The sequence below is a fragment of the Zootoca vivipara genome, chromosome 12 (genome assembly GCF_965207765.1).
Source record: "Zootoca vivipara chromosome 12, rZooViv2.hap1.1, whole genome shotgun sequence".
NCBI classification, from domain to species: domain Eukaryota; kingdom Metazoa; phylum Chordata; class Lepidosauria; order Squamata; family Lacertidae; genus Zootoca; species Zootoca vivipara.
The window spans coordinates 19,044,553-19,069,177 of record NC_142595.1 but is presented as its reverse complement, the minus strand read 5'-3'; the positions used below and the strand labels follow the sequence as shown (position 1 = coordinate 19,069,177).

Here is a 24,625-nt window from a genome sequence, read left to right as displayed (position 1 = left end):
AATGGCTGCTGCCCCCTAAGGACAGGACATCTTATGGGCCAAGCTACTGAAATCTATATCCAGGTGAGAAGCCTGTTTTATCTTTACCTGGCGTTAGATGCACATTCTGGATTTTTAGGAGACGGCCAATGTGAACTCCACACTTATATGTGTCATCGTATCTTCTAAGCTTGCTTCCATAGATTTATTATGTATTGATGGAAGTAATATTTTAGTTCTCCTAAACTTATCGCCAATCAAGTTCTCCAAGAGATCCTAAAAACCAGTCTTTAAAGAGATCGTTCTGCCGCTCTATACTATTTGCTATATTTTCTACAAATGAATATGGAAAACTGCCTTAAACAAAGTTGGCCCATGTAGCTCAGTACTGTCTACACTTACTGGCAAGGGACGCAGGTGCCGCTGTGGTCTAAACCCCTGAGCCTCTTGGGCTTGCCAATCAGAAGGTCAGCGGTACGAATCCCCAGCTCCTGCCAACCTAGCAGTTCGAAAGCATGCCAGTGCAAGTAGATAAATAGGTACTGCTGCAGCGGGAAGGTAAAGGGTGTTTCCGTGCGCTCTGGTTTCTGTCATGGTGCTCCATTGTGCCAGAAGCGGTTTAGTCCCGCTGGCCACACGACCCAGAAAGCTGTCTGTGGAGAAATGCCAGCTTCCTTGGCCTGAAAGCAAGATGAATGCCACAACCCCATAGTCGCCTTTGACTGGACTGTACCATCCAGGGGTCTTTTACCTTTTTTTTACACTACCTGGCAGATGCTCTTCAGCATTTCACGCAGAACACACTCCCAGCCTTACCTTCCGTGTTTCTCATATTTTAAGGCATCCCTACAAAATAAGGCATGGCAGGATTTTCCTGAGGTGGAAAAATATAAGGCATACCTCGAAAATAAGCCGTGCCGGGTGGTGGGAGCAGGTCTGTGGCAAAGAAGGGTTGCTGCTGCCGCGTTAACCCCCAGGACCCGGCTGCAGCCTTTGCTTGCCGCGCGCGCAGCCCCAGGACCTGGCTGCAGCCTTTGCTTGCCGCGCGCGCAGCCCCAGGACCCGGCTGCAGCCTTTGCTTGCCGCGCGCGCAGCCCCAGGACCCGGCTGCAGCCTTTGCTTGCCGCGCGCGCAGCCCCAGGACCCGGCTGCAGCCTTTGCCTGCCGCGCGCGAAGACCCGGTGGGAGCAGGTCTGTGGTCTGTACAGATACAGGTACTTAATTAAAAAATAAGACATCCCTTGAAAATAAGCCATGGTGTGTTTTTTTCAGGAAAAAATAAATATAAGACATGTCTTATAATATGAGAAACACGGTTGAGATTGAACATGGGACCTTCTACACGCAAAACACATGCACTACCACTGAGCTGTGGCCCTTCCCCAAACTATGAAGTTTAAAACACAGTTGGCAATGCCATTTCTAACACTGTGGAGGCTTGCCAGAGTTCAAAACAGAATATGTTCTGCAAGAGCAGGAATGGGGAAACTGTGGCCTCCCCAGATAGTGGTGCTAAACTCCAATTCCCACCAGTATGGTCAGTGGTCAGATATAATCCAACAATGTCTGGAAGGCCAGAGTTTCCCCACCCCTAGAATAGAGTTTCATTTTCATTTCTGATGTGGGAAAGTCACAATTTTTAATACAGAGGACATTTCTCATCCTCAATGTTCACCCTTGTAAAATGACTACAGGTATGTCATGTTCTGAACAAGTTTAAGAAACCCTCATTTTCTAAGGTATGATAAATCTCCTAACTTAAATGTCATACATTTACCATGGTGGGGGTGTAGGAGATGCAATTACCACCTAAACATTAGAGCATGATTTTAATTGGTTACCGTTTCCATTTCAGAGCTGGCTTTTTAGACAAAGCTTTTGAAATGGAGCAGAAACAAATAAACAAGAACTGATATCTAGAGAACACGGTTGGCTGGACCCAAACAACATTAGCAGAGACAAATGGATCTGGGGACCGCCCACACCAAAGACAGTGAAATCACTCTTAATGTGAAACCTTTAATAAAAGAGATAGGTGTTAGGGACTCAGGAAGGAAAAAAAAATATCACAGAAAAATGAGAAGTAGCATATTCCATAGATAATGGGAAGGTGCAAAGGCACTAATGTGAAAGACACAATAGAACCAGTAAGGCAAAAGCAAGAGATTTGATGTATAATTAGGAGACGGATGCACACTGATGAAATAGGGAAAGGAGTTTGAACGTCAAGCTGTAAAAGAAACCAAAGAATAAACACTGCTCCATTTATAAGGAGGATTACTTAGCAGGCCGGAAAGGAAAATTGCTGTTAATGCTGTTCTTCAGCGTTGCCAGAGCTATATAATTTGGTATAAAGCTGTTGCTACAAGAGAATGAGAGACAAATGCACCAAAAAGAGAGGGGATGGGGAGAAGAGGTAAAGGTGAAATGGCACCTAGCTGTATCCCTATGGAAGCAGCAACCTATGCTGTTCGGTGGCAATGCTTTTGGCTGCTCTTGATGGCTAAAAGATGCCCACATGGTTCACCCTTCTTGGAGCAGCAGGGAATACAGCTCAACCAAATGTAGTTGCAAAGGGGAAAGAACCAAACCAATAGGACAGATGGAAGGTAACAGCATGGAGCACATTTGACTCTAAACATGCATGCCTTGCCAACATATTTTCAGACTTCATGCAAAGAACTTTGTGCATCTTTCAATAGCAGTTTCCAGTGTGATCTCCCCAAAGTGGATTGGGAATTTGATGTGTGCGTGCGTTTGAACTTTCAACGCTTTTTGGCTTCACTACAGCCCTGAAATGGATCGGGGCCCCACACCTACTATTTACAGAGGGGGGTCTCCTGCAGAAACACAGCTGGGGTATATCTATTAGATCAGGATCCTCCTGTATGATGGATGTGTATATTTAGTAGAATAAACTGAATAGAGTAAAAGATTATGAATCATTGGGGGGAGTGTGCATGTATGAACTTATTTCTAGTTGCTATTTTGTTAATATCGTTTTATTAGATTTGTAAAGGCCTTATTTATCTGTTAATCATATAACATGACTTAGGCTGTAATTGTGATGTTTAGCTTATTTTTTAATTGCTGGTTTGTTAATAGTGTTTCATAGATTGCAGTTGCTTTGATGATTTGTTAATTATATGATTTATGCTATATTAGTGATGTTCCATTATATTGTTGTTATTTATGGTTTGTAAGCTAAGTCATTTGAATGGGAAGAAATACAATCAATTGAACTTCTGGAATGATAGTCATGTTTACTGTTAGAAACTCAGATATATAATCTAATTGCCAAATGGCACCTTATACCTAGGTTGTGATTGCCACAATGGAATGTCTCGGTGCCGTTTTTTGTTTGCAGTGGAATTATTTATCATCATTTCCATACCGCTTTATATTTTATAGAAGAAATCTCAAAGCAGTTCACAACACATTGAAACATCAAATAAAACAATCTAGAATAAAACAAATTCCAGCTTCAAGAAAAATATTTCAGATCCTTCTCTAACTGACATTTTGCTTTCCCCAGTTGCCAGCCTGGCATCCAGAGATCTCCACATGCTCCCAATTGGACTTGTGCCAGTCGCAAAACGTACTTGGCTAATTCCAACACTGGTCCTGTTTGTTGTTGTGTTATCTGCAACAGACTAAGTCTTAGGGCCCCTTAAAGATCAGCTTCATCTTTAGGGTGCCCCAACACTGTATTTTTGTTTTCAGAATTCATTACCTGACTGAGTAAAGAAGCAGATGCCTTCAAACAAAGCAGGAGAGAGACATTCATTCCTCTCTTCAATGCATCAGCAAATAGGTTATTCTTTCCACAGCCTCTTACCAGAAGCGTACCCTTTGGCAAAGTGAAGTTACACAAAAACCTCCAGTAGGACCATAGAAGTGCATCATTTTAACATTCCACACCCAATAAGGATCTTTACAGATGCACAGAAAGACTACTTGCAGTATCCATCTTATTTCTTATTATGAAATAAAAACCCGACGGCTCTATCAGGGCAAGCTGCAGTTCAAGAGAAAAGGCAGTAAAACATACGGTAAGCAGCAAGTGCTCAAATGCCCTAAGGAACACGGCTATCTGGCAAGAAAGAGATTGCAGGGTCCAAAATTAAACACACAAGACTCAGAGCGAGAAGCTGGCCTGGCTCCAGCAAACATAAGAAAAGCTCTTATGGGGGGATTGCCACATTAACTTCAGCATCACAGAGCTGTCTTGGAAGGTAATAAAGTGATCCACATATTTGACGCTGCATGTGCACACACATTCCTCAGGACCTGGCCAACAAAAAGGGTGTTAATTAGCTGCTCAGTTGCAATACATCAAGTATCTGGAGTTAAAAGTTGCTGAGGTTGCAGGCTACAGTTGGGGAATCACGTGGGATTAAGATCTATATAACAGCTGCACGTGCACCATTTAAGTCAGTGGTTCCCAAACCTTCCTCCCATGAACCACTTGAAAATTGCTGAGGGTGTGGGTGGACCACATAATTTTTCGGCCTTTTGTAGCAATTGTGGTGTACTTCCAGATGCCATATGATCTTTAATTGTTTTTTCACAAGCCACAAACCACCTGAATAAAACTCGTGGACCACAGTGTGGGAAACCCTGATTTAAGTAATCTGCGAGTTCAGTGATAATCAGTTCCAAAGTTAACAGTTTCCTAGGAAGCACTCATTTTTGACAGTGTGCCTTTAATTACTAGCCTACACCAGGTTCTTAAAGTACTTACTGGGAAAACTGGGTAGGATGAGGAGGCAACTATATTAATCTTTCAGTGATATAGAAACTCAACTAAACCTTTATGCTAGCAACTGATTTCTTGGCAGCTAACACACAGTCCTTTCAGTTGCCAATATCAGGCAGGTGAATGATCAACATTTGTGACACTGAAATCTTGTAGGAGGATGTTGATTGATTGATTGATTGATAAAATGGCTTCTAAGCATTTAAATTGGGGGGGGGGAGTAATGGGACTTGGGCCCTCCCTTCCCCTCATTAACTTGCCAAAGTGGTTTCTAGTAGTTCAAATCAGCTAGAAAAGGAGAGCTTCCAGATAAAAGATTAAGTCTAAACCAAATGAGCCATATATTCAAGAAAGTTCCCTGTATGAGCTGGCCACTCAACTTAGCAAGCAGTGTTAGGAACTCAGATATATAAGCTAGGCGCCAAATGGCTCCTTAAACCAGGGTTGCAGTCACCAAAACAGAATGCCTAGTTGCCGTTTTGGGGTCAGACAGCTTGAAAGTCTTATTTTCAATACAACATTTTGGTTTCCGAAATTCATTCTGATTGTGCAGATAGAATATAATGGACAGAATTCTACAGGATGTGTTGCTAGTGTATGTAAAAGCAGTCAGGATCCAAGGATCCCCAGGCATGCACCTCCAGATGGTGGAGACATCAGGCATCATTCTGGTACCTGGGCATCTACTAGGGTTGCCAGACTCAATAGTGGACAGGACTTCTGTGCCTTTAATTGCCCTGCTCTCTTTTGAGTCTGGAAACCTTAAAGAGAAACCAGCAGACCCTTTGCTTGGAAATTAAACAAAGGGTCTGCTGGTTTCTCTTTCAGGTTTCCAGACTATAAAGAGAGCAGGGCAATTAAAGGCACAGAAGTCCTGTCCACTATTGAGTCTGGCAACCCTAGCATCTTCACTTGGTCGCAAGTGGTCAATAGTCAGGTGCAAAATGCGCCTGGCAAATTTCGAACACTGTTAGCAAGTACAAAGAATCATGTCAAAGACTTGTAATATTAATCATATGTAAAGATAGAAGGCAATGGACCAAATTCAGGAACATTTTGAGAGAATTCACAAAGATGGTGAAAATCCGAGGCATTCCTCTTAAGCAACTGTTTTGGTACTTGGTTAATGATGCTCATGTACAATTCAGATGTGCAGGTGATACCATGTGCTAGATACAGGTACACGCATATATAAATCACAGCTTTTCCCTTTAAAACGTGTGAGCATGGAGAAATTGGGCACCTGCCTCCAATACCTAGATGTGAATACGGCATCTTCCCAAACTGTCAGCGTCAGCGCTACTTCTCCACTGAAAAATGCTGGCAGGTCGTGATCAGCTTGCAGGGAATAAAAGGGGAAAGATGGGCTCAAGCCTTCCCACACTCATCACTGGAGTCAGGGAAATTGCAAAAGTGGTGGGCATGGGAAAGGGGTAAGCACTCCCACTCCTGTCTACAACTACTTCTGTACAAATCACACACACTCTCTCAATATTACTCTGAAAACGAGAAATAGAGGCAGCTGGGGCTTGGAAACACGACCTGGCGGCAATGCGTAGGTCCCCCCCCTTCTTCTTTTGTATATTTTTATAACTAATTAGCAAAATATTATAACAGCCGCATGTTGTTCCAGCTTAAGAAATCAAACATTATTTGCAAGCCCTCCCATTTTGCAGGGTTTTCATCAGCCATCATTAAACCAGACTAAAAAAGAATGCAGCCTAATGGATATTTAATTTATACCCTCAGATGAGAACTCCAAGTGTTCTCCTGCAAGGCTCCAGTATTTCAGCTGTTTCCCAAAATGTCTTGATTCAGGACAACCTGCTGCTCTCCTTCTGAACTAAGAACAGCAACTCTCTAGTGCCTACTTGTGTTCAGACTTTGACACAAGTTCTTTCCCTTAAGCCGTGCTAACTTATTTTGCAGCGTTTAGCCGACTCACTTTTTGCAAGCTACAAATGAGTATTTCTACTTCTTTTCCATCTGCAGAAGAGCTATGACCTATTACTACCACTGCACATTGATTCAGAGTCGGTGCTTCTGTGCTTGACAAAAGACCTTACAATCTTATTATGTGTTAGACAAGACAGAGGTGGAAGGGAGAGGTTACGGATGGAGAAACTGTGATTGAGAAAGAGGTTTGCTAGAGCAGTCAATGAAGGGAGATGAAGGAGTTGCTTGAAGGAGGCGCAGGAGGCATAGGGAACAGAATGGAAGAAGGAACAGAGAGGAAAAAGCAAAGAGTAACTCATGGGTCGGCAACCTAAGGACCATGGGCCACAAGCGGCCCATGGGGGTTGCTTAAATGGCTCCACAGCCGCCCCCGAACCAAGCTGCCCGCTCGGCGAGTCCATGCCCGCTGCGCTAAACCAGTGCAGCACCGCGCAGGGACTCGCTTCCGCAGCACCGGAAATTGCAGGCGGGCGATCCGGCCCACGGAGGGATCTCTGCTGGCGTGAACCAGCCCAGGTGAGGTAAACCTTGCCAACCCCTGGAGTAACTAGTAGACTACGTAGAGAAAGCGAAAGAGGTGGAGAAAGGCCTCTTTCTCTATGCCATGCCACTCTATAACATAAAAAGTACTCTGGGCACTTTACAATAAATAAGTAAAAATCAACTGGCATTCCAAGTAAAGAAATATAAAGGAAAATAAAACAATTAAGTAGGAGGAACTACATAAATACCACACAGAAAGCACAGCAGACACATCCCAAATTAAAACTGTGTTTGAAAAAGAACCTGAGGCTAAGGTGTTTAAAGGTCTGGATGAACAAAGAGGTCTTCACCTGGCCCAGAAAAGACCATGACACCAGGCAAGTCTCCCAGGTAAGGTTATTTCACAACCTCTCGCTGGTGGTTACCCGCCACAATTCACTTGGCAGCAAGAACTTCCAGGTTCAGGGAGATACGTGGAAGGATTGAAGCAGATCTGTGAGGAGTAGCCAAAGTATAGGGAGCTGACGGAAAAGGATATTGAGATCACAGCAATTGGAAAAAGATGGATTTAGCAGAGGCATTTCAGGCTGACTAGAGAAAAGGAGAGACAGCAGGAGGGGAGGCAAGCAAGGAGGCAATTTTATTTTATGTATTGGTTTTATTTCAAGCGCTGATACCTGTACAGAGCCCTCTCGACTGGGCAAGTTAATCTAAACTAAATAATGTTTGTTCTGGCTGGCTGAACTAACTGGTCCCAGCGGAGGGTCTATATCAACTTTGCCTTCCCAATACAGAAGTATTTGAAGCGAGAGGGAGAAGAGTTATCACAATTAATAGATAACTAAATGGGCATTTATCTCTTTCTATATTGTAGCAGGAGGAGGCTGGAACTGGGGCGAGCTGACAAGTTGTGAGTTATTTATAGTAGAGCCACAGACAAGAACTTGGATATCTTGGCTTTCCCTCGTTTAGAATGTGGGCTCCCAGAACATGACTCTCGTTTAATAGTATGAAAAGCTGCCCCTTCCCCAAAGCCTTGCGATGGGCCAGACTATAAAGCTAAAACAAGTTAGCTACCACTAGATTTCCCCTACACTAGGGCTGGCGATATCTGCTTTCCAACATCACAATACAGTATGTTGCTAGCTAAACTTCGCGGTACGGCGGTATATTACGACGTCAGAAAGGAGGCGGGGAGGAAGAAGGCAGTTGCTGGTCAGAGATGATTGGCATCACCATGCAACAGCTTCTGCCTCTTCCTGGCGAGGCCAGGTGGGCTGCGGTGCCCCAGGCAGCCCCAGTGCAGCAGCTGGGGCACTGCATGGCATGGCACCAAGGAGCCACCAGCCTCCCCAGAACTGCCAGCCATGGCTCACTCCTACGATAGTCTCGCTGCTCAAGCAGCGGCTACTGGAGGCGCAAGGAGGAACAGAGGGAGGAGGCAGCCTGCCAGTGCTTGTTCAGCCAGTGAAAGAAATGAAGGCTGGCAGACAAGCCCCACTTTTGAGGCTGGTGGCTGGGCTGCAGAGGGAGGGAGTGGGTTAGCAGCAGGCGGGTGCCTGATTGATGTGTGTGGTGTTGGATGTGAGCAGGGCTGGGGGGGATTCGCGATACACTGCCTGATCAGAAATTCCGAAATCGGTCTCACGATTTTAACCTTAAACCGGTTCCAGGCAATGTATTGACACATCGCCCAGGCCTATCCTACACTAGCGAAAATACTTGCAATGCTCCTTGAGAATTTGCACATGTCCACTAGGAGCATTTCCAAATCTAAATGCAGTGCAGAAGGCAAGTAGAAACTCAAGAAGAATGCATCCTTGGCAAATAGCTTTCTAGCCTTTCTGAAATATGTATGAGTCACGACAGAAATCCTTCCCAGTCAGGGTTGGGGCTTTTGGGGGTTGTTTGTTTGTTTGACCTGTCTACTTGTTTTAATGCAGGCATGTCTAAATCACCCTGTCTTTCTCTAAAAAGGAGGTCCTGGAAGGTATAGAAAAGCACTCCCTCCCCCTTGCCAATACAGCCACTTGTATGAAACAGCATGGCTTGAGTGCTTAATCTGTCATGCTACTTATCCCTCAATCTTATCCCTCTACTGGTCCCAGGCAGTGGATGAGTAGCTATGGGTAATGGTAGCCCCCAACAACAGGCTAATATGTTTGGGTGGGATCACACCATGTAGGCGGAGCTCACTGCAGGGACGCTACAACAGGCCTTAGTAACCACCATTATTTTTCCTCTGACCAACAATTCCTGCCCATGCATGTTTCATACCCAGTGTAAGCGCTATAATAGCATGCAACTAGTGGTGAGGGTTGCCATCATAACTCACAGTAGTCAGAGAGAGGGCAGTACTTAGAAGTCAGCATTATGTTAGGCCAGTAGTAATGAGCAGGAGAAAAGGAAGTTTAGCATGAAAGGCTTTTTTGGGAAATAAATGTTAGCAAACTTTTAAGAGCCTCTGGTGTTGTCTCATTTGCAGGCCACAATGTAGCACTCTACTGCCTAAAGCAATTTAATTAGTCCTTGATCTCACAATAAGAGGCAAGCAACAAAACACTATTGATGTTTCTGTAGCACAGACTCCTTAAGAACAGTGCCACAAAATGCAGAACTTCGGAGGGACGGCATGGGATCTTACTACAGTACTGTACTATTTTAGATCCATCAGACAAGTCACACCACCAAAGCCATGCTCTGAAACATGAACTGATGCTACTTACTTAGCAAATCCAAAACATGAACTGCTTCTAGTTACTAAGCAAATCCAAAACATGAACTGCTGCTACCGTAGTAACTTAGCAAATCCATTTGCTAAGCAAATACCCAGGGGCGGAGGACCTCTGGCCTGCAGGCTTCTCCACTGGGCCCACAAGGGGACCAAACATATTTAACACCTGTCAGGTATGGGGCAGGTATAGACACAGAAGGGCCGAAAGGGGGTCTGCAACCACTGATTGGTAGTAGCACCACCACTATCAAAGTTTTGTGCAAAGTCCCATGCACAGCACTTTGCAAGACCTGAAAATCAGCTGTTTATCACTGTGTGCAAAATGCAGTGCCTATGCCAACACACGGTTTGACTTCTAACTGCATTGGGGGAAACGGGTCATCTAATGCCATTGTGACATCAGGTGACTGGCATGTGGGCAGCCCTGCCCTCTTGTCAAACTTGGCCAGTAGAGAGCAGGGGTCATAAGGATCCAGCCCACCAACAGAATCCACTTCCCCATCTTTGATTTATGCCATATCTACTTACTATGGTTTGCTGCTTGTATATCCAAGGGGAGCCCTAATTACAGACACAGAAAGAACCAAACTATACACATCTGTTAAGTTAGCCATAAGCAGAACTATAGGATTTGATCCAATCCATTTATTGTATTTAGGGTGGGGGGGGGTGGATGTATAATCAAGTGAACAAAGCAGTCAGATATACAGGTGAAACTCGGAAAATTAGAATATTGTCGAAAAGTGCACTTATTTCAGTAATGCAACTTATTACTGTATATTCCTGTGTATAATACTACTTTTTAACCCAGGAAAATCTTCTCAAAAGTCGGAGGTCGTCTTATACGCTGGGTCATATTTCTTATACGGCGAGTATATCCCAAACTCAATATTTTAACTGGAAAAGTTGGGGGTCGTCTTATAAGCCCAGTCGTCTTATACGCCGGAATATACGGTATTTTTAATTTTTCTTTTAATTTTTACAAATGCTTTCTTTTGGAAATTCCACAGTAATAAAACAAATAGTTACAATAATACAAAAATAAACATTGCTATTAGATTTCATTCCATTTATAATTGACCCGCCTAATGACAAATAATTACAATCACAACAAATAAAGGCTTGAAATATCTTGCTTTGCATGTCATGCATCTATCTCATATATTGGTTTCACCTTTTAAGTTGCATTACTGAAATAAATGCACTTTTCGACGATATTCTAATTTTCCGAGTTTCACCTGTAGATTAAAGCTCACCTCAGCTACATTTGGGTGCAATACTAAGCCACAAAATGGCATATGCTTAAGCACACCGGGCGCAATCTGTGTGGCGATGCATGCAGGTCAGAGTGCTCCAGTTTTGCACCTCCTTCAGTCAAGCAAACCACAGAACGGATAGTTCAGCATTGCACCTGAACCAGCAGGTGTTTCTCCCAAACAAACCACAACTGGGAAGCCAAGGGGAAAACTATGGCTTCTCAATCATAGCTTATCTGGAGAGAAACTTCCAAGTGCTGGTTTGGATGCAATGCTATAAGCCAGCTGATCTGTGGTATGGCTCCCTGCTTGGATAAGGGAGGAGTAAAGTGGGGAGCTCAAGCTGAAGGCACCAGCACACAGCTTGTGCATAGTATTTTAAACAAACCATCCTATGCGGCCTAGCACTGTGTCTGAACACAGCAACTTTGTGGTCTTGAGTAAAGTCACTTATCTCTCAACCTCCATTTCCTATCTAGAAGAGGCAAGCAGCAACAACCGCCCCTCCCAGGTCTCTTGGAAGTGCAAAGGCTATGGAGCAGTTTGAATTATTTGAAGCATTCTCAGATTGATAAATAGCAGGAAGTACTAGCAGCAGGGCAGACCTTATTTTTCAAAACCGTAGCTCTCATGGCAAATTTGCTTGAATTTCAGTTACAAGAACCATCTTAGCAAAATTGTATTCGCATGGCTTAGCATAAGTTCCTGCAAATTAGATGGCAGCTCCTAAAAATATATATATTAGTAGTCTGTCTTTTCATATATGTAAGTTAGTTATATCTATCATATCAATGGCTAGATAAACTACAGTCAAACCTCGGTTTACGCCTACCTCGGCGAGCGACCGCTGCAGACCCGGAAATGTTTACATCCGGCTTCCACGGCGTTGCATGCACAGAAGCGATCTGCGCAGCGTGTGTGTGTACAGAAGTGCTCTATCGCGCTTCGCGCACGCACAGTAGTGTGCCTTTGGCGAGTGGCCGCTTTGGCGAGCGACCGCCTCCGCGGAACGGATTGCGGTCGCAAACCAAGGTACCACTGTACTGTTTTAGATTTCACAAACGCTTCCTTGCCCAATCACTTGCCTTTAGCCGCTGGCTGAGTTACTATGGTACATAAAACATTCAAAAATATTTTGTTCTGAAGTTCGGGATTGGCGGGGAAGGATCATCCCGTCAATTTTGGCAAGCTAGGGTCTAATAGATCAGTGGAAGGGACAATCTGGATTATACCGTTCCCTCAAACAGGACTCAACAACCACATGAAACGGTGGTGGTTCTCAAAGTATAAGGCAAACCTTCCTCAGAGGAGACACGTTCTTCCCCAATGCCTCCTGACTTACATCACTGGCATTCAATGACCAATTCTCCATTAAAGCAGCTTGTTCAACTGCCTAGGGCAATTGTTAGAGATTACACATGTGGACAGGTGTCTAACCTGTCTATGTTGCTGGGCTGTATCATTTCAGACTGCAGATGAGGATTAAATGCCTGAATCCTTCCCCACAGAAAATACTCTACAACACATTCAGAACTATTACATCAGGGAAGAGATTATAAGCTAGTCTTCTCCCTAACACGCTTGCATTGAATGGGAAGGGCCTATTTTTTAGTGGGAGAGTATTCAAACATTTGACTCCACATACTGTACAGTCTCAAATGGTACAGCTCAGAAGCAGATAAAGCATGCGAAACTTCTACAATAGATAGCTCTCTGCATCAGATGTTAAAAGGAAAGCATTTCAGGGGAGTTTCTGTTCCAAGCAGTGTTAGAAACTCAGATATATAAGCTAATCGCCAAATGGCACCTTAAACCTAGGTTACGGTCACCACAACAGAATGTCTAAGCCCCCTTGCCCCCCCCCCATGAAATTTATTCTTCTTTACTTTTCATTTCTATACCGTTTGATATTTTAAAGAAAAAAATCTCAAAGCAGTTTACATACAGCACATTAACACATCAAATAAAACAATCCAGCAAAAACAAATTCAAGATTCAAGGTAAAATATTTCGCATCCTTCTCTAAGTGACATTTTGATTGCCCCATAGCAGAAGTACCCTAGGAAGCCGGTGTGATATAGTGGCTGGACTAGGACCTGGGATAATCCCTACTCAGTCATGAAAATCACTGGGTGACCTTGGGCCAGTCATAACCTCCTAACGAACCTCACAGGGTCATTGTAGGTAGGGATTAACTGAGGAGAGGGGTGAACCATGTACTCCCTGGAGGAAAAGGTAGGATATTAATGCAATAAATGACGTCTTCTGCTTAAGAAAGCTGGAGAGGCCAACCAGATGGAGATGTCAATCGCCAACCGGGCATCCAGAGATCTCCACGTGGTCGCAACTGGACCAGCTCCAGTCACAAAACGTGCCTGGGGAGTTTCTAACACGAATCCCAAGATCCTCTTAACCCCGTACCCCATCCTTTTCTTACAGTATGTTTGGAGAAGGGCGAGAAGTGCCACCCAGCAAGTCAGGCACCTTCCGTTTGGTCTGTTACACGCCTCAGAATGTTCAGGCAACCGACACTGCTCTTTTTTCTAAAATGCCAAAGGGAATTCTACCGGTACATTCTCTAGGCCAACTGGCTTCCCACTTTGAATAGATTTTTGAATTATGCTTTGGTAGTTGCAAGCTTTTAGCTTGACTCATTAGCGGTCCGCAGAACAGGCAACCTACTCCTCCTGTACAGCAGCCATTATTCCAGATCTTTTAAGACAGTCCTCCAAATAACTTTAGCAAATTACTAGTTCACGCTATTTTTTCCACTAGCTTTGCTGCCCACACATGTCAATGTTAATGATGTTTGGTTAAAAAGAAAATAAGAACCATTTTACAAAAGCTTCCCTGCCTGATCACTTGGGAAGCAATTCATACCCATCATGGGTGCCCAGTTAGTTGAGTGGCTATTTTTTTTTTAAAAAAACCCTGCTTTTAACTTATCACTCCCACCCTCTCTGCATGCCATGCAGTTGGTAACTTGCTCATAAATCCCCTCGCAGCTTGGTGAGAAATGCTGACAAGAGTGATTTGGTGTGATGCTAGCATATCATCCTCTCTTCCATCAACTCCTTGTTCCAGTAAAACTTTGCCCCTAGGTTTCTCTCTACTCTCACCCACTTCCAAACATAACTGACTGAGCTAAGCTTTCTCCAAAGAACTATGCCAAAATACCATGGTAAGGCATGCTGAGAGATTTCACACTCACATCTTAGTTATGGTACTCTTCCCAGAAGTACCATCAGAGCCTAAGTCTCAAAATACTTAGCAAGTGATGGACGATCTTCGTTTAGCCAAGTGGTCATATGAATGAGTAACGAATGTGCTTTTAACAGGTGTGAGTTTGGATTTTTTTCATGGAGGGTATGTCCAAATGGCACCTTTTAAATATTAAATGCTGTGCTACATTCAGAACTTTTGGGGACTGGGAGGCTTAAAAGTCTAAATCTCTTGATTATCAGTTTGCTTTACACACAACCCTTTATTAAGTACACTCAGTTGCTTATTTTGGTTGTGCCTCCAGATGGTTTGAAAACAGTTTTTGATGAGTTACACAGGTGCTACGACAACATAAGCAAGACAGCACTTTTGTAAGTAAAAAAAAGGCACAGCAACAAGAAAGACTGGAAGTGCTGACCACTTCTGTATTTGACGGTTTGTCCAGACATTACAATGGTCAGTTTCAATACAGGAGAAGAGATTCCTATGTCTTCAGCAGCTGCAGAGTGGAAAAACTTTCAGCAGATGCAGCTTTACCCATTACTACAATACTGTGACTGCTGAAGCTGCAAAAAAATTCTCCCTCATTTGCAAGTACCACACAACACACGAGCCACTTTTGATTCTTGATCTAGTTCAGGCACAGGAAAGGCAACCTTGGCTCTCCAGATGTTTTGGAACTACAACTCCCATTATCCCTAGCTAACAGGGCCAGTGGTCAGGGATCATGGAAGTTGTAGTTTCAAAACAACTGAAACCAAGGTTGCCTATGCCTGATCTAGTTAGTCCATTTATCTGCTCTCTCAGACCTCGGGGAGTAATGGCTAAGTTAAACTGCGAAATAACTATTATGCCTCTCTTCTTTTTCTTCCTTTCAGAATCGAACTCACTGCATCACATTCATCATGAAAATTATCACTCTTTACTGGATCAATGAATGGGGCGGCAAAGTATACAAAAAGGGCCTCTATTTTGATTTCTATCCCTCTCCACCTCAAAGGCTCTAAGTTTTCAAAAGTAAACTTACACATTCCACAACTCCAACTGGCTTGTGTAGTGGAGGAGATTTTAGAACAAGAGAGGGAACTCAAAAGCCAACTAATGTAAACTTGTCAGAGGGCACACCCACCCATTCATTGGCACGATCTCTGATCCTAAAGTATCCTATCCCTACCAAAACAAAAAACTTTTTAAAAAACTTGATGCTATCATTACCATTTTAACAGGTGTGGGAAGTAGAAGCCCTTACCCACAGACTACCTGGTCTTGTTCTTCCCCACCGAGTCCAGGGTTTTACCAGTGATTTCACACCATGTCTCCCAAATCCAAAACCAAAAACTCATTGGACCATACAAGATCCCAGTCAAGGTTTCAAGGATCAAACGCCACCTCACCTAACAATTCCTTTATTAACGTAAGAAGTACAGATCTATTTCTCCCAACCACTTTTTCCATCATTCAGGAAGGAGGGGGGTGTATCAGAAGGATGGAGCTCTTACCTGTTGGCCTCAGTAAGTAACTTCTGCCACTTTGTTCGCTATCAGAATATTCAGGGGTAGGCCAGGCAGGTAAGGTGAGTGGGATATTAACGTAGGCAAAAAAAGGCAACCCCCTCCCGCTCTACTTCACCATCATTCCTGGCCCCCTTCTTCCTTTCCCCTTGTGAAAGCTTAGCAACAGCACTCGAGGCTCACTATTTGGCAGCATGTCTCCTCTTGCAATTCTTTCCCCCTTGCGCAGCTGCAGAGGATCATTATTCCGCAAGGCCCCTGCAGCAACATTATGCGCAAGCGCAACAGGAAAGGGATAGGAGGGAGGGAAGGAGATGAGAGAAGGGAAGCCAGGAAGCTGCAGGATGTGGATGCTGCCCTTCCACTCCCCTTTGCGCAGGCGCAGTGGGGCGGGTTGCTACAAAACTTTAGCGCCGCATGCGTGCCCTGGACCTCACCTGCGCCGCCTTCACCCGCGCGACGCGAGTGCACAGTAAGGCGCCTGCGCAGTTCCCCGGCAATCGTTTGAACCTGAGGCGCATGCGCCTGCAGGTCCAGCGGCACAGAAACCACACGGCGCGCGCATGCGCACCTCTTTCCCGAGGCTTCTTTCTCTCTGCCCCGCCCCTTCTCCCTGCGTCAGGCCTTCCCAGCTCATTATCTTGCGGCCGATCGCCCGCGGCCTTTAATATACGTCTCCCTTTGTCCCTACGGCACGGCGAGCCACATCCGTCGCCCTTTCCACCTCACCTGATAGCGATACGCGGTAGCTGCGACCGTCCCCTTGTGGTCTCCTCATAGCGCCCTGACCTGACACATCCGGGACTCTCCCGTGACGTCGCCACGACGCTTCATTCACTCAACAGGAGGAGGGGAGGTATTGCGCATGCGCCGCAAGGGACCTTCCCTGGAAAGAAAAATCGGCGGGAAAAACAGCAATTCGTCGAAATGCTGATTTTAGATTAACGGGGTGGGGAAGCATAAAGGGGGGGGGTGCGGCAGGTAGACGGTGCACAGTTGTCCCTCAGATGCGTTTAAAACCCTTGGCTTCCTATTCTGAGTGACTACAGGAATTGTTACAGGTAGGTAGACGTGATGGTCTGAGTCGAAGCAAAATAAAAACATTCCTTCAGTAGCACCTTAAAGACCAACTAAGTTTTTACAGGATTCTTACAGGAACTGTGTACGAGTTACATATGTCAACAGCACAACTCTAAGTGCAGACCCTCCATCATTTCTCTGATGAAAATAGGATCGTCCTATTCTATTTCTTCTAATAATAATAATTTTTCATGGGCGTAGGCAGGAGGGGGCAGCTGCCCCCCCCTAGAAGCAAAAAAATTAATGTATTTTACAGACCATAACCAGCACTTTCCCCCTCCAAAAACTGAAGTGGAAAGGGCTTTGCTTTAGCAAGAGCAGCTAAGTCTCCGCTTGCTTGGGGGGGGGGGGACACAGCAGTAACAAAAACACATCAAATAAAACAAAGTGGCTACCAGTAGTTAAGCAGTTAAAACAATGGAGCATATATCCCCAGGCAAGATTCGATAGCTGACCATTTCACCCTATTGTTCTTAAGTGGGAGTTGTTAATGAGCATTCAGGAGCATTAAGAGTTCTATTGGCGATTTAATGAGGGTGCAGACTCAGAGGATTCAATTTGACTAAGGTGGCTCTGCAAGGCTAAAAAGAAGTGAATAAGAAAGGGGGGAGGCTGTAGCTTTGACAGACACAGTGATGTTTATAAAAAGCATTGGTGTTCCAGTCTGCCCCTCCTCCTGCATCTGTATACTGTAAATCAGGGGTGGCCACCTCCCAAGAGACTCTGATCTACTCAGAGTTTAAAACTGGGGGTGATCTACCCCCTTTTGGGGGGTTCAGGTCAAAGCTGTTGAGTTTTTTTAAAGGAAGGGAAGCCCTGTTTTTTGGGGTTTAGGTCAAACTTGTTGAGCTTCTTTTAGGAGGGAGGGAGGCCCATTTTTGTTTAGGGCTTCAGGTCATAGTTCAACTTTTTTGAGGGAGGAGGAAAATTTTGGGTGAGCTTTTTTTAGGGGTGCCAGTGACCTACCAGTGATCTACCACAGACATCCAGTGATCTACTGGTAGATCACAATCTACCTGTTGGACGTGCCTGCTGTAAATCAAGCAGAGAGAAAGCTGCTTACAAGGCTCCTGTACATGCAGAGTTCCAGCATCACAGCGTCACCCAGAGGCACCCACAAATATGAGTTATCCCTCTCTCTATTTCTTCCTTCCTTCCCTCCCTCTTCCATCCTTAATAAAATACGGGGGGAGGCAGATAAGCCCCACATAGAAAGCCCATCAACATGGGGGGATGACTCTTTCAAATACGGTATTTACCAGTAATTGGGGGGGGGGAGAGGCACCTAGGCCTCTAGGAGTTGGCTGCTATGCCTAGGAGTAGGACAATTCAAGAAAGCAGAACGATGCATATGGTATGGTAATATATCAATAGAATCGTAGAATTGTAGTCGGAAGGGACCACAAGGGTCATCTAGTCCAACCCGCTGCAATGCATGATTTTTTTCCTAAGGTGGGGCTTGAACCATGGTTGAAATATTATGCTGATATGCAGCAACGCCTCGGAGCCGTCGTGGCTGCGGCCATGCCTTGCCCCGCCCTCGCCCGCCCTTCCACCCCCTCTCGCCTGCCCGACTCTCCTGTCCTCTTGCTGCAGAGTTCTAGCATCACAGCGTCATCCAGAGACACCGACAAATATGAGTTATCTCTCTCTCTAATTCTTCCTTCCTTCCCTCCCTCTTCCATCCTTAATAAAATACGGGGGGGCAGATAAGCCCCACATAGAAAGCCCATCAACATGGGGGGATGACTCTTTAAATTCGGTATTTACCAGTAATTGGGGGGGGGCACCTAGGCCTCTAGGAGTTGGATGCTATGCCTAGGAGTAGGACAATTCAAGAAAGCAGAATGATGCATATGCTATGGTAATATATCAATAGAATCATAGAATTGTAGTCGGAAGGGACCACAAGGGTCATCTAGTCCAACCCCCTGCAATGCAGGATTTTTTTCCTAAGGTGGGGCTTGAACCATGGTTGAAATATTATGCTGATATGCAGCAACGCCTCGGAGCCGTCGTGGCTGCGGCCGTGTCTTGCCTCGCCCTCGCCCGCCCTGCCGCCCCCTCTCGCCTGCCTGACCCTCCCGTCCTCTCCAGCCAAGCAGGGTAGCCGCCAACGCTACCAGCCCCAGAAGCACAAGGTGGCCGCTGCTGCCGCCGCCACGATATCATCAGGCCCGCTGGCCCTTTAGCCCTGCCCACTTCGTGGCCCCTCCCCTTCTGTGCCTTGGCCCCGCCCCTGAACGACCATGGCTTGCCCCCCCCTAGTTTTGATCCTGGCTACGCCCCTGTAATTTTTATTTGTTTGGTTTTTCAAATTAAAATTTTACAGGCACATATCCAACATGCAACATAAAAAGAAGATGCCAAAGAATCTCCTGAACTTCCTTCCTACCCTTTGTGGGACCTATTGTTAGTCATCTCCTCCTGCATCTTTTATAATAATCCAAATCTTTTGCATCTCCATTATATCCAAAATTCACCATTAAACTACAAGTGTTATTCCAATCCTACTAACTGTTTAAAATGATTTTTTTAAAGATAAATTATAATTTTTCCCCATTCCTTGTTAAAATTTTGGTCTTCCTGATTTCTGATTCTTCTGGTCATTTTTGCCATTTCGGCATAGTCCATTAACTTAATCTGCCATTCTTCTCCGGTAGGGACTTTATTTTCTTCTTATTATTACACCCTGCCCATTCGACAGGGTTGCCCCAGCCACTCTAGGTAGCTTCCAACATGTATATAAAAGCATTTTTAAAAATAAGCATTAAAAAATCCCTATACTGTACAGGGCTGCCCTCAGATGTCTTCTAAAGGTTGTATACTTTAGTTACTTATCTCCTTGACTGGGGGGTGGGGGTCGCATAACGTTTCTCCAACGTTTCTCCGATAAAAAGAGAGACGTCCTAAAGAAAAGTGGGACATTGCGGGATCAAATCGGAAACTTGGATGGCTTCTGTAAATCCAGGACTGTCCCTGGAAAATAGGGACACTTGGATGGTCTGACATCAGAGCAGATGAGCCAATGGTAGCTGAAGAAACAGAAAAGGGTAGGAAACCCCCCCCCCACTTTTTCTGACTTCCTTTAACACTTGATGCAAAAGGAGAGACCATAATTCCAATCCTCCTCTGAATCATAGAATTGTGGAGTTGGAAGGGACCCTGAGAGTCATCTAATACAGCCCCTTGCAACGCAGGAATCTCGTCTAAAGCATCCATGACAGATGGCCAGGCCATCCAATCATTGCTTAAAAATCTCCAGTGAGGGAGAGTCCTCTTTGTGTGTGCAGAAGAACCCCCCATACCAAAGTGTGGAACATTGAGTGGCCTTTTCATACTGTGATTGCAGGGAAGGAAGCTGTGCTCTTTCAATGGGCATGCAGCTCTTGTTAGAAATAAATGTATGGTTGCTGCTGGCAACATGGTGTGTTTATGAATTCCTGCTTTTAATCCATGAAGCAGATGGTTTAGGAGCAAAAGGAATCATTTGATTCTAAACTCTGAGACTCATGAGCAACCTGTATAAAATTAAACCACAAAGGTACTGCCTACGCAGAATGAAACTTTGAGGGGGTTAAAGATGGAGACTTTCAAGGTGCCCACAGGCAATATTTAATTCTTCTAAGGTAGAGTACTGCAGGTGGTTGGTTTTCTTTTTAATAGCAGGCTTCTTAACTCCACCTTGCGCTTATTACAGTGGACACTCGGGTTGCGAACGTGATCCGTGTGGGAGGCACGTTCGCAACCCGCAGTGTTCGCAACCCACGTATGCGCATGCGCGGGTTACGGTTCGGTGCTTCTGCGCATGCACAAAGCGCAATTTAGCACTTTTGCGCATGTGCGCGTGTCGAAACCCGGAAGTAGCCCATTCCGGTACTTCTGGGTTCGACGCAGAGCGCAACCCAAAAAGACACAAGCTGAAGCAGCTGTAACCCGAGGTATGACTGTATTACAATTGATTTTCTTCCTAAAACGAAATAGGTGAATCAATCTTATTATTGTTCTCATATTACAGATCAGGAAACAGAGGTTGAGAGACTGGATAAATCTCCCCTGCCTTGTTCTTGAACCCATAGTAGAAATTCCACCAATCTGTCTCCAGTTCTCATATGTGGGAGAATATTCACTGAGGAAGGGCAGAGAGCATAAAATGCTTAAGAGAGTTGTGGGTACGAGTGTGAAGATTACAAATCCTTTTAGAAAAAATGTGAGGGTCTTTACTTGTATCGTGTATACTCTTCTTTCTCTCTTCTTTGGCGATCACCCATAGCCGAGTAAGATTGTCCTCCATGAACTGTTAAAGACCGGCAAGGCTGAACCTGGCGTAAATGCCAACTATATCAGTTGAACTCAGCAGAGTAGCGCAGGCACAGCGGAAACTTCTTGGTTGCAAGATGAAGGCAAGTTGCAGGAACACAGGAACTCACTGCCACTAGTACTGTATATACAGCTTTATTTACAAGAACAAAACAACAAACAGTACATAGATCAGTACTTCTCTCTATCTCTCTACAACACAATAACCACATCAGAAACACACCACCAACTCTCCACAAAACCCCGCAAATTCACCCTTAGTCTAATAGGGTTACTGCACCAATCACCAAGCTGTTGCTAAGGCTCTATCACTAGGCAAATTATCCAGCTCTGGAGATTGCTGAATCACTCTTCTGGGCATGTTGCCAGCTCTTAATTGCTATGTGACCAGATGCACGTAATCACACAGTGAAAAAACCTCAACATGAACACAGTCTTTCTTTAGGACATATCTGAAGAAGTGTGCATGCACATGAAAGCTCATACCAATGACAAACTTAGTTGGTCTCTAAGGTGCTGCTGGAAGGAATTTTTTAATTTTGTTTCGACAATCTTAACAGTGAGTCGGTAAGTGACTGTGGAGGTCAATTCTGGATCCACACATCCTTCCACAATGGGGCCATAGGTTTACAGGCGGGAGTTGATCATGGTGAGGGTTTGCCAAATGTGCCTTCCTCTTTGCATGTTTCTCCCTTTCGTCCTGAGTTTGAGCATCTTCAAAATCCATGACACCTTTGGTAAAGGCTGTTATCCAATTGGAGCACTCACAGGCCAGTGTTTCCCAGTTGTTGGTGTTTATACTACATTTTTAAAGATTTGCCTTGAGAGAGTCTTTAAACCTCTTTTGTTGACCATTGGCATTACGCTTTCCATATTATTATTATTTTGGCAGTTCATCTTTATTGGTTTCTTTTAACACACATTCATAAAACCACATCATAACATTTCAAATTTCCCTGTCATTAAACATGTGATTCTAAAACATAACAAGGAAAACAAAGGTATATTATTAATTGTTTGATTCATTTATATTCCATTTACATCTGACTTCCCTCCCCTTCTAACTTGGTTCCTCTAGTTTTCTAAATTGAGTGCCTGACATAACATATCTGTATACCGTACTTAGTAACGTATTTTTCTACTACATTTTTATATTTCTCCTTACAAGAGTTATTCTAAACTAGTCAAAAATTGTACTTCTCTATAATACTCTTTCAAATACTGTTTAAATCTATTCCAATCATTTTTAATTTTTTTGTTTCATTTGATCTCTTATCTGGCCTGTCAGCTTACCCGTCTCAGTATACTAAGCATTATGCTTTCCATTTTTAAGTTCGGAATAGAGTAGTTGCTTTGGAAGATGATAATAAGGCATCCGCACAACATGACCAGTCTAACGAAGTTGATGTTGAAGAATCATCGCTTTGACACTGGTGATCTTTGCTTCTTCCAGAAGACTGGCATTAGTTCGACCGACTTCTCAAGTGATGTGTAAAAATATTTGGAGACATTTTGATTGATGGACTCTTTCGAGGAGTTGGAGATGGCCTTTATAAGTAGTCCACGTTTCACAAGCATGCAGTAAGGTTGGTAAGTACAATAGCTTTGTAAACAAGCATTTTGGTTTCCCTGAGAATGTCCCGGTCCTCAAACACTCTGCACTTCAATCGGGAGAAAAGCTGCACGTACAGAGGTCAGGCGATGCTGGATTTTGGCATCAGTGTCAGCCCTTGTGGAAGGATATCTGCCCAGGTAGGAGAAGTGATCGACACTTTCCAACGTTACCCCATTGGGTTGGATTTGTGGCACTGCAGAGGGGTATACTACACATGTCAGCAATAGAGACATTTCCGGTCACCCTGATCAAGTGAATATAATCCGTGTGCAGAAGCAGATTTCTTCGCGCAGATCTGCTATACAAGATGCTCCAGTGTTGCAACTGGAGAGGCAGGGAGTTCATCTAACAGCTTTGGAATATACCGTACATGGAACCCTTTCTGTTTCCCTCATTCATATCCCCCAATAGTTTGTCCTGTATTGCGCTAGACACTGTTGATCCATGAATACAGCCACTTTTCTACTGTTCCTTTGAATCTCTGGAGCAGGAATCCTCCTTCCTGGACAGTTGTCTTCACAAACAGAAGCCATAGAAACTTTATGCATGCTGACTTCATCACCTGTTTTGGTGCAAATCTGCAAAAAAACAAAAAACACCAACAACAACCAGGTGATAGGTTTAAATAACAAGAGGAGGAAGATTTAAATGACAGCGTTTTTCTTATTTAACTGCTTGATATGAGTTTGAACACTAGCTGTGCCTGTGAATATCTTCTTTACCCTGAGTAAACTGTTTGTACGATTGGGTAAGATATAGTATGAGATAGATGTTTTATAATTTCTTTGGCTTACCACATATTGTAATTGGAGTGTTATTTGTACTATGCAGCTCTTTGGACTGATGAAGCGTGTAGCGAAACCTATAATATATCCAGAAAACAGGTCTTCTTTTACCCACCTGCGTTATTCTTTTCAGGGTGGTGGCTTTGATTCGCTTTCCCGTGATAGATCCATGTACACGGCTTTGTGTTTCCAACTCAAGACCTATTGAAGAACACTCCATCTAGTTCAGCTTTGATAAGCGGCTTTGAACATTTTTCATATTCTCCTTTAAGCTACCTTCACTGTTGTGGCGGCACGGGGTTGCTGTTCCGTGTTTGGACTCGCGATACCTGTTGAACGGTTCATTAATGCAGTCTATATAATGTTTACTGTGCATGTAATTTCTTTAGATATAGTTGTACTTTTATCCATTCCATGTTCACAGTATTTCCAGGTCTTGACTTGCACATGGCACCTTGGTATGTTTGTTGTTTGAATGGTTACTAGCCTATCTCTAGTCTAGCTATTATTCCAGTAAATTTGGTTTTATATTGAGTAGCCAGTTTGTAGTGTTGTTGTTTTGTTTTGTTGTACTATTATTTTCACCACATTTGATACTTTGTGTATATAATTTGCAGAAACAGCATCAACATTAAAAAGCTTCCCGAAACTTTAGAGGCCTACAAAAAATTATATAGATGCTTAATTCTTTGACATCTGGCAGGACTGGAGGGCATTCCACAGGGTGGGTGGGACTACCGAAAGGGCCTTCTGCTGGTTGCCTGTAGTTTCAGAGCTGGATGGAGATCCTGGGCATGGGAGTTCAAATTCCAGTTAAGCCACTCTTTCTCAGCCTTGGTCCGCTCAGAAGATGGTTGAGTATGTAAAATTTCAAGTGTCACCCTAATACAGGAAATGCAATCTGTATGGAAAACAAAATGCCCAC

General features: G+C 44.2%; 1 protein-coding gene and 1 long non-coding RNA gene across 4 annotated transcripts in view; one reads left to right on the top strand and one right to left on the bottom strand.

The window, feature by feature from the left end:
- SPOP (speckle type BTB/POZ protein) overlaps positions 1-16,748 on the bottom strand; it is a 55,913-nt gene extending 39,165 nt beyond the window's left edge. Inside the window, exon 1 of one of the 2 annotated variants that reach the window (XM_035134910.3) lies at positions 16,630-16,748. The gene's annotated coding sequence lies outside the window, so the exon portion shown is untranslated. Of the gene's footprint in view, positions 1-15,888; positions 16,403-16,629 lie in introns of those variants that run through there. The other variant, XM_035134911.3, reaches the window with a different exon arrangement.
- Positions 16,455-24,354, top strand: LOC148683813 (uncharacterized). Of its 2 annotated transcripts, none has more exons than XR_015946725.1 (3): positions 16,455-16,961; positions 22,754-22,890; positions 23,834-24,354. It is a non-coding gene; the product is annotated as an uncharacterized LOC148683813 (long non-coding RNA). The 2 variants fall into 2 exon arrangements; XR_015946724.1 differs by having other exon boundaries at positions 16,625-16,756.
- Positions 24,355-24,625: the final 271 nt, after the last annotated feature.